Source organism: Chanos chanos, chromosome 1 (assembly GCF_902362185.1).
Source record: "Chanos chanos chromosome 1, fChaCha1.1, whole genome shotgun sequence".
Taxonomy (NCBI): domain Eukaryota; kingdom Metazoa; phylum Chordata; class Actinopteri; order Gonorynchiformes; family Chanidae; genus Chanos; species Chanos chanos.
The window spans coordinates 10,687,211-10,694,710 of NC_044495.1; the positions used below are offsets into that span (position 1 = coordinate 10,687,211).

The 7,500-nt window shown below is 40.0% G+C and overlaps 1 protein-coding gene across 2 annotated transcripts in view; it reads left to right on the plus strand.

Annotated features, from left to right (window-relative positions):
• The window catches only part of bcl11ba (BCL11 transcription factor B a), a 49,052-nt gene that overhangs the window by 4,534 nt on the left and 37,018 nt on the right, over positions 1 to 7,500 (plus strand). The window lies entirely within an intron of this gene.

The following is a 7,500-nucleotide window of genomic DNA, read 5'->3' on the forward strand; positions in this document are numbered from 1 at the left end:
TGTAACAAGCAAAGTTGAAAACAAGAATCTCTCACGAATGCTGGAGAATACATCAAAACGTGAAGGTAATAGGTTTTTTTTTTTTTTTTTTTGGGAAGAGACAGAATTATTAGGACGGACTATAAATTTGAACCCAACTAGTGGAGATACATATTTCATGAAGAATGTTCTAGTGGTTGAAACTCGGTTGAGCATATCTTTATTGGAGAAAAAAAAAAAATCATCAAAAAGGTTAGATTTTTTCCCCTTTTGATTCAGTTAAGGGTTTGAAGCTCGTGTGCAAAAACAATTCATGAGAATTTTTTCTTCCTGTTTTAGATGCCGGCCTTTTCTTTAAATAAACATTGGCATCCTTGGTTTCTTTAATGCTGAAGAGTTTTTCTCTTTTATGAATATACAGAATAAGCACTGATAACATCTGAACAAATGTCACAGAGTTACTTTTCTAGTTTACAAAAAAAAACATTTTTTGGGTTTACTGAGTGGTGTCTTGCTGGCGATATATAGTATTTTCCCCACTGTGTTATGTCGTCAACGTGGTAACGACGGAGAAAACAATCCAAGAGATATATTTGTAATATGGGATAATTATAAATGCCTTCGCAACATACACTTTAAGCTTTTGTACTCACAAAGCACATTTTACTGTCGTACAATCATAACTGTCTCAGCTACTATACAAAGATATGGTCCAGGAGGAATTTTACTTAGGCTCAGTCCAGTTTCCAATTACTTCTACCCATTAATATTCTTGTCTTTATGAGTTTATCTTGAATTCTGACAAAAATGATCTGTACGTATCCCTGCATGCATTATTTAATTATTTTTTGAGGGGAAGACAGGGGCTCTTTGGAGCAGATGTGCTTGCTGTGACCAGCTAGGGGGAGCTCTTAGTCTGTAAGAGTGGGTGGGAAGCAGTAGTGAAGAAGTGTAAAAACATATTTCCTAAATCTGCAATAATGGGGGCAAGTTGAATGAACTTGTAGGTAGTGGCTTTTGAAGAGTCTGCGTAGATGTTTCAGATGATATTGTCATTAACACACCAAGTTTGGATTCCAACTGTCAACGCCTCAGAGTAGCAGCTGGTCTTACAACATCCACAGACTTTTACTCTCCCAGTGCCACTCAATGTGTAAGCCTTAGATAATTTTACACACACTTTCTCTCTCTCTCTCTCTCTCTCTCTCTCTCTCTCTCTCTCTTACTTTGTTGATAAAGACGTGTTCTGAAAATTTCAGTAAATCCTGCTGTGTTATAATCCAACCTACCAGTCTTCAGGGGAAGAGCTGGTAATGATTTTATTTCTACTTTAGTTTTGCCAAGTTACATTCTGAAAATGCTATGAAATGTTACGTCAAATGCTCCTTGTAGAATTTAATGTTAAAAATAACATTAAAAAAGTCTCTTTTTTTTTTACTTCAGGAGTTGTTCTGAGTTAAAAGTTACTGATACAAAAGTCCTAAATTTGTGGTTAAAATTCTAAGCTCATATAAATCATATATGATTTAAGACCTATTGTTCTTGCCATCCAAATAAATACGTGTATGACTGTGATATAAGAAATAGACTCTATGGAGACTACATTCTCCTTATAACAATGGATGAAACGTCCGCCTGGTGATTTTGATTAATATGCTCGCATATTCCCTCTTCCTCTATGTTTAAGTGCTTTTGTTAGAGTGTAAAGAAGCATTTCCCTTCTCTGATATTGTGTGAAAAGTCCATGCCTGTTTTACGGTATAAATACGTCAAGGCAGACAGAGCCCTTTTGGACAGCATCAAAAGTGTACGCTGATATCCGTGCATGCTTTTCACTGCTTGATTTACGAGACACGGAGTCTCTCAATAGTGGCCTCAGTGTTTGACGGCCCACAGCTGGTTCAGACTGAGTAATTCTCAGCATGTAAACTTTCTGGTTCCTGGGCTGTGTATGTGTGTGTGTGTGTGTGTGTGTGTGTGTGAGTGTGAGTATGCGCGTGCGCGCGCGCGTGTGTGTGTGTGTAAGAGAGAGACATAGTGTGAGGATAATGGTGCACTGTTTCCTTATTGTGCAGTGCTGTATATACCTGGTGTATATAGAAGGTACTGAGCACTGTTATGATTGCCTTTAGTAATGAATATAGTCGGCACAGTGAGTTTCAGAAGCTGACCTTGTGGCTGTGTTTGGTGCTTGAGAGAGCTGAAAGAAGGGAAAGATACAGTCGGTGCACTTCCCATCCTTCTACCCCCCTTCTCTCTCTCTCTCTCTCTCTCTCTCTCTCTCTCTATGTGAAAATATTAGCTAATGTCTCCCTGATGAGATTTTCCTGATAGAGAGTTAGCAATGCTTATACTCGCTCCCAGTGGACATCTCCCTGTTAATCTCATTTTACCTGCGAGAAGACTAATTTCCCTTTTCTTCTCTTTTTTAATTACACTGAAGCTGCCGCGGCTGTCTCGGCCGCCGAGCTCACCGTTAAAAAATTCCACCGCTGCACGGTACAATGATCCCCTCGCTTTCCTCCAGGTAACGGCTTCATTTGCACATGCACTCCACCATGTATTGGAATATGTGCCCTTCTGCCTTACATCAATTCAGATCTGGTTTCAGCTCTTTTCATTGTCATAAAGAGCAGTGCAACAGTCCTCTGTTACCTGGTTTAACATATTTGGTTTAATATATCTGGTTTAATATATTTAGAGGCCAAATCTCTTGTTGAATTTGTTGTTTTTCATCCTTTGGTTTCAGAAAGCCCTCAGTTGCCAGTGGTTTTTTTTTTTTTTTTTTTTTTCTTTCTGAGCTGTACACACACAGAGGTAATGCATCACAGAATGACTTAGACACATGTCCTGCGTGAATGAAATATTTACCCAGAGTAAACGATGCATACGCAAACTGATATGATCATCAATTTTACTGCGTTGCAGAAAGAGGAAAACAGTAAAAACAAACAAGCCAAGAAACCCAAGAAACGATGTTGCTAACTTTTTCTTCGAACCTCACTGTATATTGTGGGTCACAGATTAACAAGAACGCTAATGAATTTCTGACTGATGCCTGGGAGTGTGGTTGTGATGTTGGACGTGTGTGCACGCGTGCATGTGTTGTGCAGCGTTTTGCACAAATGATGAACATGCGGCAGAAAAGCCTGTCGAGAGAGAGGGAGAGAGACAGAGAGAAACGGTGGGGCCGTCGCCATGCAGAGCGGGGCTCGTTACCTCTTCGCCCTCCCTGTTTATTTGTTTGAGTGTTTGTTTGTTTTTCTTCTGCTCGAATGGGAAGGTTTGTCCAAAACACCGTCTGTCAAAGCGCTTTCCCACTTTTGCTTTGCCGACCAGCCTCTAAAAAAAAACCTAGAAAGGATGGCTGTTTGCGTCTTTGGGGTCATATCCGCCCTTGGGTAATGGTTGATTTTGGTAGGGGTATGGGAGGTGTATTAGATAATAGAAGTTTCTGAGGTTAGCAGCGCATTGTTTTTTGGTGCTTAAACTGTGTCAGCCCCATACTTTTCGAGCTGTCTTTTATTTTATTGTAAGCTGCAAATGAAAATGGTGAAAAGATGGTAAATTAGGATTTTTTTTGTTGTTTGATTAGGCTCTTTCTCTGGCTTTCTTTCTAAACAGTGCTCACACTCCTGTGAATGGCTTTGATTTGCTCAGAGTAAATCTTTATATCTGGACAGAATTATAAAGGCTTTCAAGATTGAAATGGGAAAATTTATGGACGCAGTAAAAAACAATATGAAATCCGTAAAGTGGTGTGTGTTGTCTAATTACACCCCTAACAGTCTAACGGTAAAACAAAGTTAAAAAAAAAAAAAAAAAGTTGAAAAGCACCGAAAGTTGAACTATCATCACTTTTCTGGTCGCATTCTGTTGTCCTACTTTTTTCAATCTGGAAAATCTTAATAGTGTTATTACATCAGTAGAAACATATGCCAAAAAGTTTGAGAGTGTTAATGACAGAGGTTTTTTAAAAATGATAGTCTTGCTCCAGTTCTGAAGACAGAGTTAAACTAACACTTGTGCTCCCAAAGCAACATTATTATGTAATCCATAAACCTGTATGTGTGTGTGTGTGTGTGTGTGTGTATGTGTGTGTTTCTGGACTCAAAGCGAGACTGTATTCACATCAGCCAAGTACCTGTCAACAGCAGTCTTTATTCTCCTTTTCAGAAACACAAAGGCTGTGTAGGTCTCTGGAATTAGACGAGTCTCACCAACAATAGAGCTTGGATCTAGAATTTAAGTGTTTAGAGGTGCATTGTGGGTCGTTCATTTTTAGATGCTCAATTTGCCTTGGTTTTGTTCCCCACACCAGCATCGGAAATCCTATTAGAGTGCTCTCTGACTCATATAGCCTTATTAGGTAAATTAGGACATAGTGAGGAGCAGTGCGCATCTATCATTTACAATGAGCAGTGAATGTGAGCAGCCTTGTACAACCAACATTGTAAAATTTCACTAATTATGTGGTAGGGAGCAACCATGAGAGATCTGTCACCAAGAACATTTATTATTTTTTCCTCTCAGTCCAAGAATGTAATTGTGTTAAATACAGTGTGGTTGAAGTATGCTATATATTTTGATCGAATGAGTTTGATTGAACAGAACTATGAAGATATTTTTCATTCTTTCTTTCTTTCTTTCTTTCTTTCTTTCTTTCTTTCTTTCTTTCTTTCTTTCTTTCTTTCTTTCTTTCATTCTGTCTTCTCTCTCTCTGTCTTTCTCTCTCTCCGCTGTTCTTCTTTCCTCTTACTTTTTTTTTTCCTGGCTGGTAGAGAGTGCTCTATAAAGACAAATAACATTTGACATTTCCGTGGCTCTGATAGAATTATATGGAGTATTTGTTGAGGGATCAGAGAAAATGATGAGCCGTAATGTTACCTAGGTGACAGCATTGTTATCGCTGGTGGATGAGAGGAGTGAGTGAGTGAGTGAGTGTGTGTGTGTGTGTGTGTGTGTGTGTGTGTGTAATGGCACACTCACGGCTGTTTGCCTGGACCCTGGAGAGGGAACACACACTGGTAGAATGATCACGGCATGCTTTATTTTCTTGCCTTGCACTAGGCTTGAATGGAGAGTGAGAGTGAGACAGTCGTACTATAATCTGTACTTCTACACTCCTGACTTTCACAGGTGCGCTGATTTTAATCTGTCCGTATTATGAGAATGTTAACTGCCTTAGAATGATATTACGACATTGTGTGGGCGTATGTGTGTTTGTGTGTGTGTGTCCGCGTATGTTTGTGTGTGTGTGTGTCTTTCTGAACACATGGGGGGTCCCTTTCGTCTATCCCTTTTGAAGTGCGTATCAGCGACGTTGCATGCTAGTGTGCTTCCTGTGGTTGAGGCAGAGAAGGAGAGAGAGAAAAAGAGAGAGTGATAGAGACACTCAGAGAGAGAGAGGGAGAGAGAGAGAGAGAGAGAGAGAGAGAGAGAGAGAGGGAGAGGCCTACAAACATCCTCAGATGTGCGCAATTTCTCTTCCCCTGCTGTCAGAGAGATTCAGGCCTCTCTCAGACCTGTGATACATGAAACTAATGCTTTCCACCAGCGTGCCTGAAACTTTTCTGCAGTCGCTGAAAAGTCAGTCCAAATTGGAGAGTCTCCACACAACCTTCTGTGTACCTTACAATAGCTAAAAACTACCAGAGCATGGACCAGGCTTGCTCTGAACTCAGCCACAGTCATGTGTCTGGTGACACCTGCCTGTCTGCTTTTTTTCTGTCGCTCTTTTTAAAGAGCGATGAGCAATATGATGAGCACAATTTAAACACTCCTCTCTCAACACAGCTCACGCAATTACTTACTGTGGCTGGAGACTCCCAGCGTGCTGAGCAAAGGAGGAGAGAGAGAGAGAGAGAGAGAGAGAGAGAGAGAGAGAGAGAGACTGTGGCATGGGTTACATGCTCATGCATGTGTACGTTTATGTGGTTGTGCCAATGCAGGTGCGCGCACACACACACACACACACACACACACACACACACACACACACACACACGCACACAGTTTTACTAACGTGCTATGCTCCATGTATCCACTGTATGACAGACTCACATTAGACCCGTAATCGTGACTTGAGGTTTCAACATAAATAGGGAAAAAAAAGGCTAAAATTTTCCATATTTTTAGTTCTACATAACTCTACTTTCATTGGCAACAGAAACAATGTATAATGAAATGTAAAACGTATAGTGTACAATGAAATGTATAACAATGAACGATGAATAAAATCATTAGGCCTAAATATTTATAGGGTCGGTTAAAGTCCGATCTATGAATGTTTTGTATATTATGCTGATGTCCATTTTTTTTTTTTTATGCATGTGGGATCATCCTTTTACTATTTATTTACATATGTGAAGTGTGGCCTAATTTAATGCACAGATGGTCTGATTTTGCCTTCAGGGTCTCTTTGCTATATCTCTTTGTGGGGGTTGTATTAAACTGAGGTGCACCATCTTTAATCCTGGTTTATGCTCTGTCATAAAGGACACTGGTTAGCTGTATGCTAACATCCAAGCCACTTTACATATAAAACTTCTCACAAACGTAACCCAGAGATTTTTGATGGTTATTATTAATAATAATATTATTGCCGTCTATTATTATCCCGTACGTAATCTATGACATAGGCTATTGTAATTTATATTTACACGCACTTTTCTTTTCAGTGAGAACTCTGTAAAAAGCAGAATTACTGAAGGTTCGCTCATATTTTGCGTGCTTTGACATTACAAATCTGTCTGCATTTATAATTTGGACCACAGACAAATTGCAGATGGATGCACAGGCTGGTGGTAATTTATCATCTAAAATTAGTGGTGAGGTGAGTCCTTTGGGAGATGTAAACAGGGCTACCTGGGTTGCATGTGAGAAGTATCTGCTTCTTCTATCTCTGTCTCCTGTTTGTTTGTGCTAGTTTAACTGGACTGCTACACACACATGAGCCTGCCCGCTGAATTATCGGCTTTCAATCGCTTGCAAATTTTCAGACTTAGACGACAGTCGCGCCATTATTATTATCAACAAACTGCACCCCCCCCCCCACCTCAAGCACACACACACACATTCACACACGTCTATACACACGCACGCTGCCATAAATATGCACTGTTACACCGTGTGCGTGTGGGTTCAGATTGTGTTGCTTTGTTAATTGTTCAATTAGTCCATTCCACCATGTCATCTTTAAGAAAAAAAAAAAAAAACAGGCCTCAGTTGTCCTTCAGGCTCTAATGATTCTATTCTCCCTCTCTACCACTCCTGTCAATACGCTTTTGAAAGTTTCCCACCTGCTCACGACCGTGACACAACTCACTGTGTTGCTATGGTAGTATTATTCTCCTTTGCTGTTTCGCCTAAATCACGCGGCAAGCACAGTGGAATGTAGCATGAAAGTAGTGACAGGAAACTGAGGAGTGTGAAGTGGCAGTCAGAAAGATGTTTGTGTAGATCTTATGATTAGTATAGGACAAGGATAAGCTGTCAAATATAACATCAACAGGGCTGTCT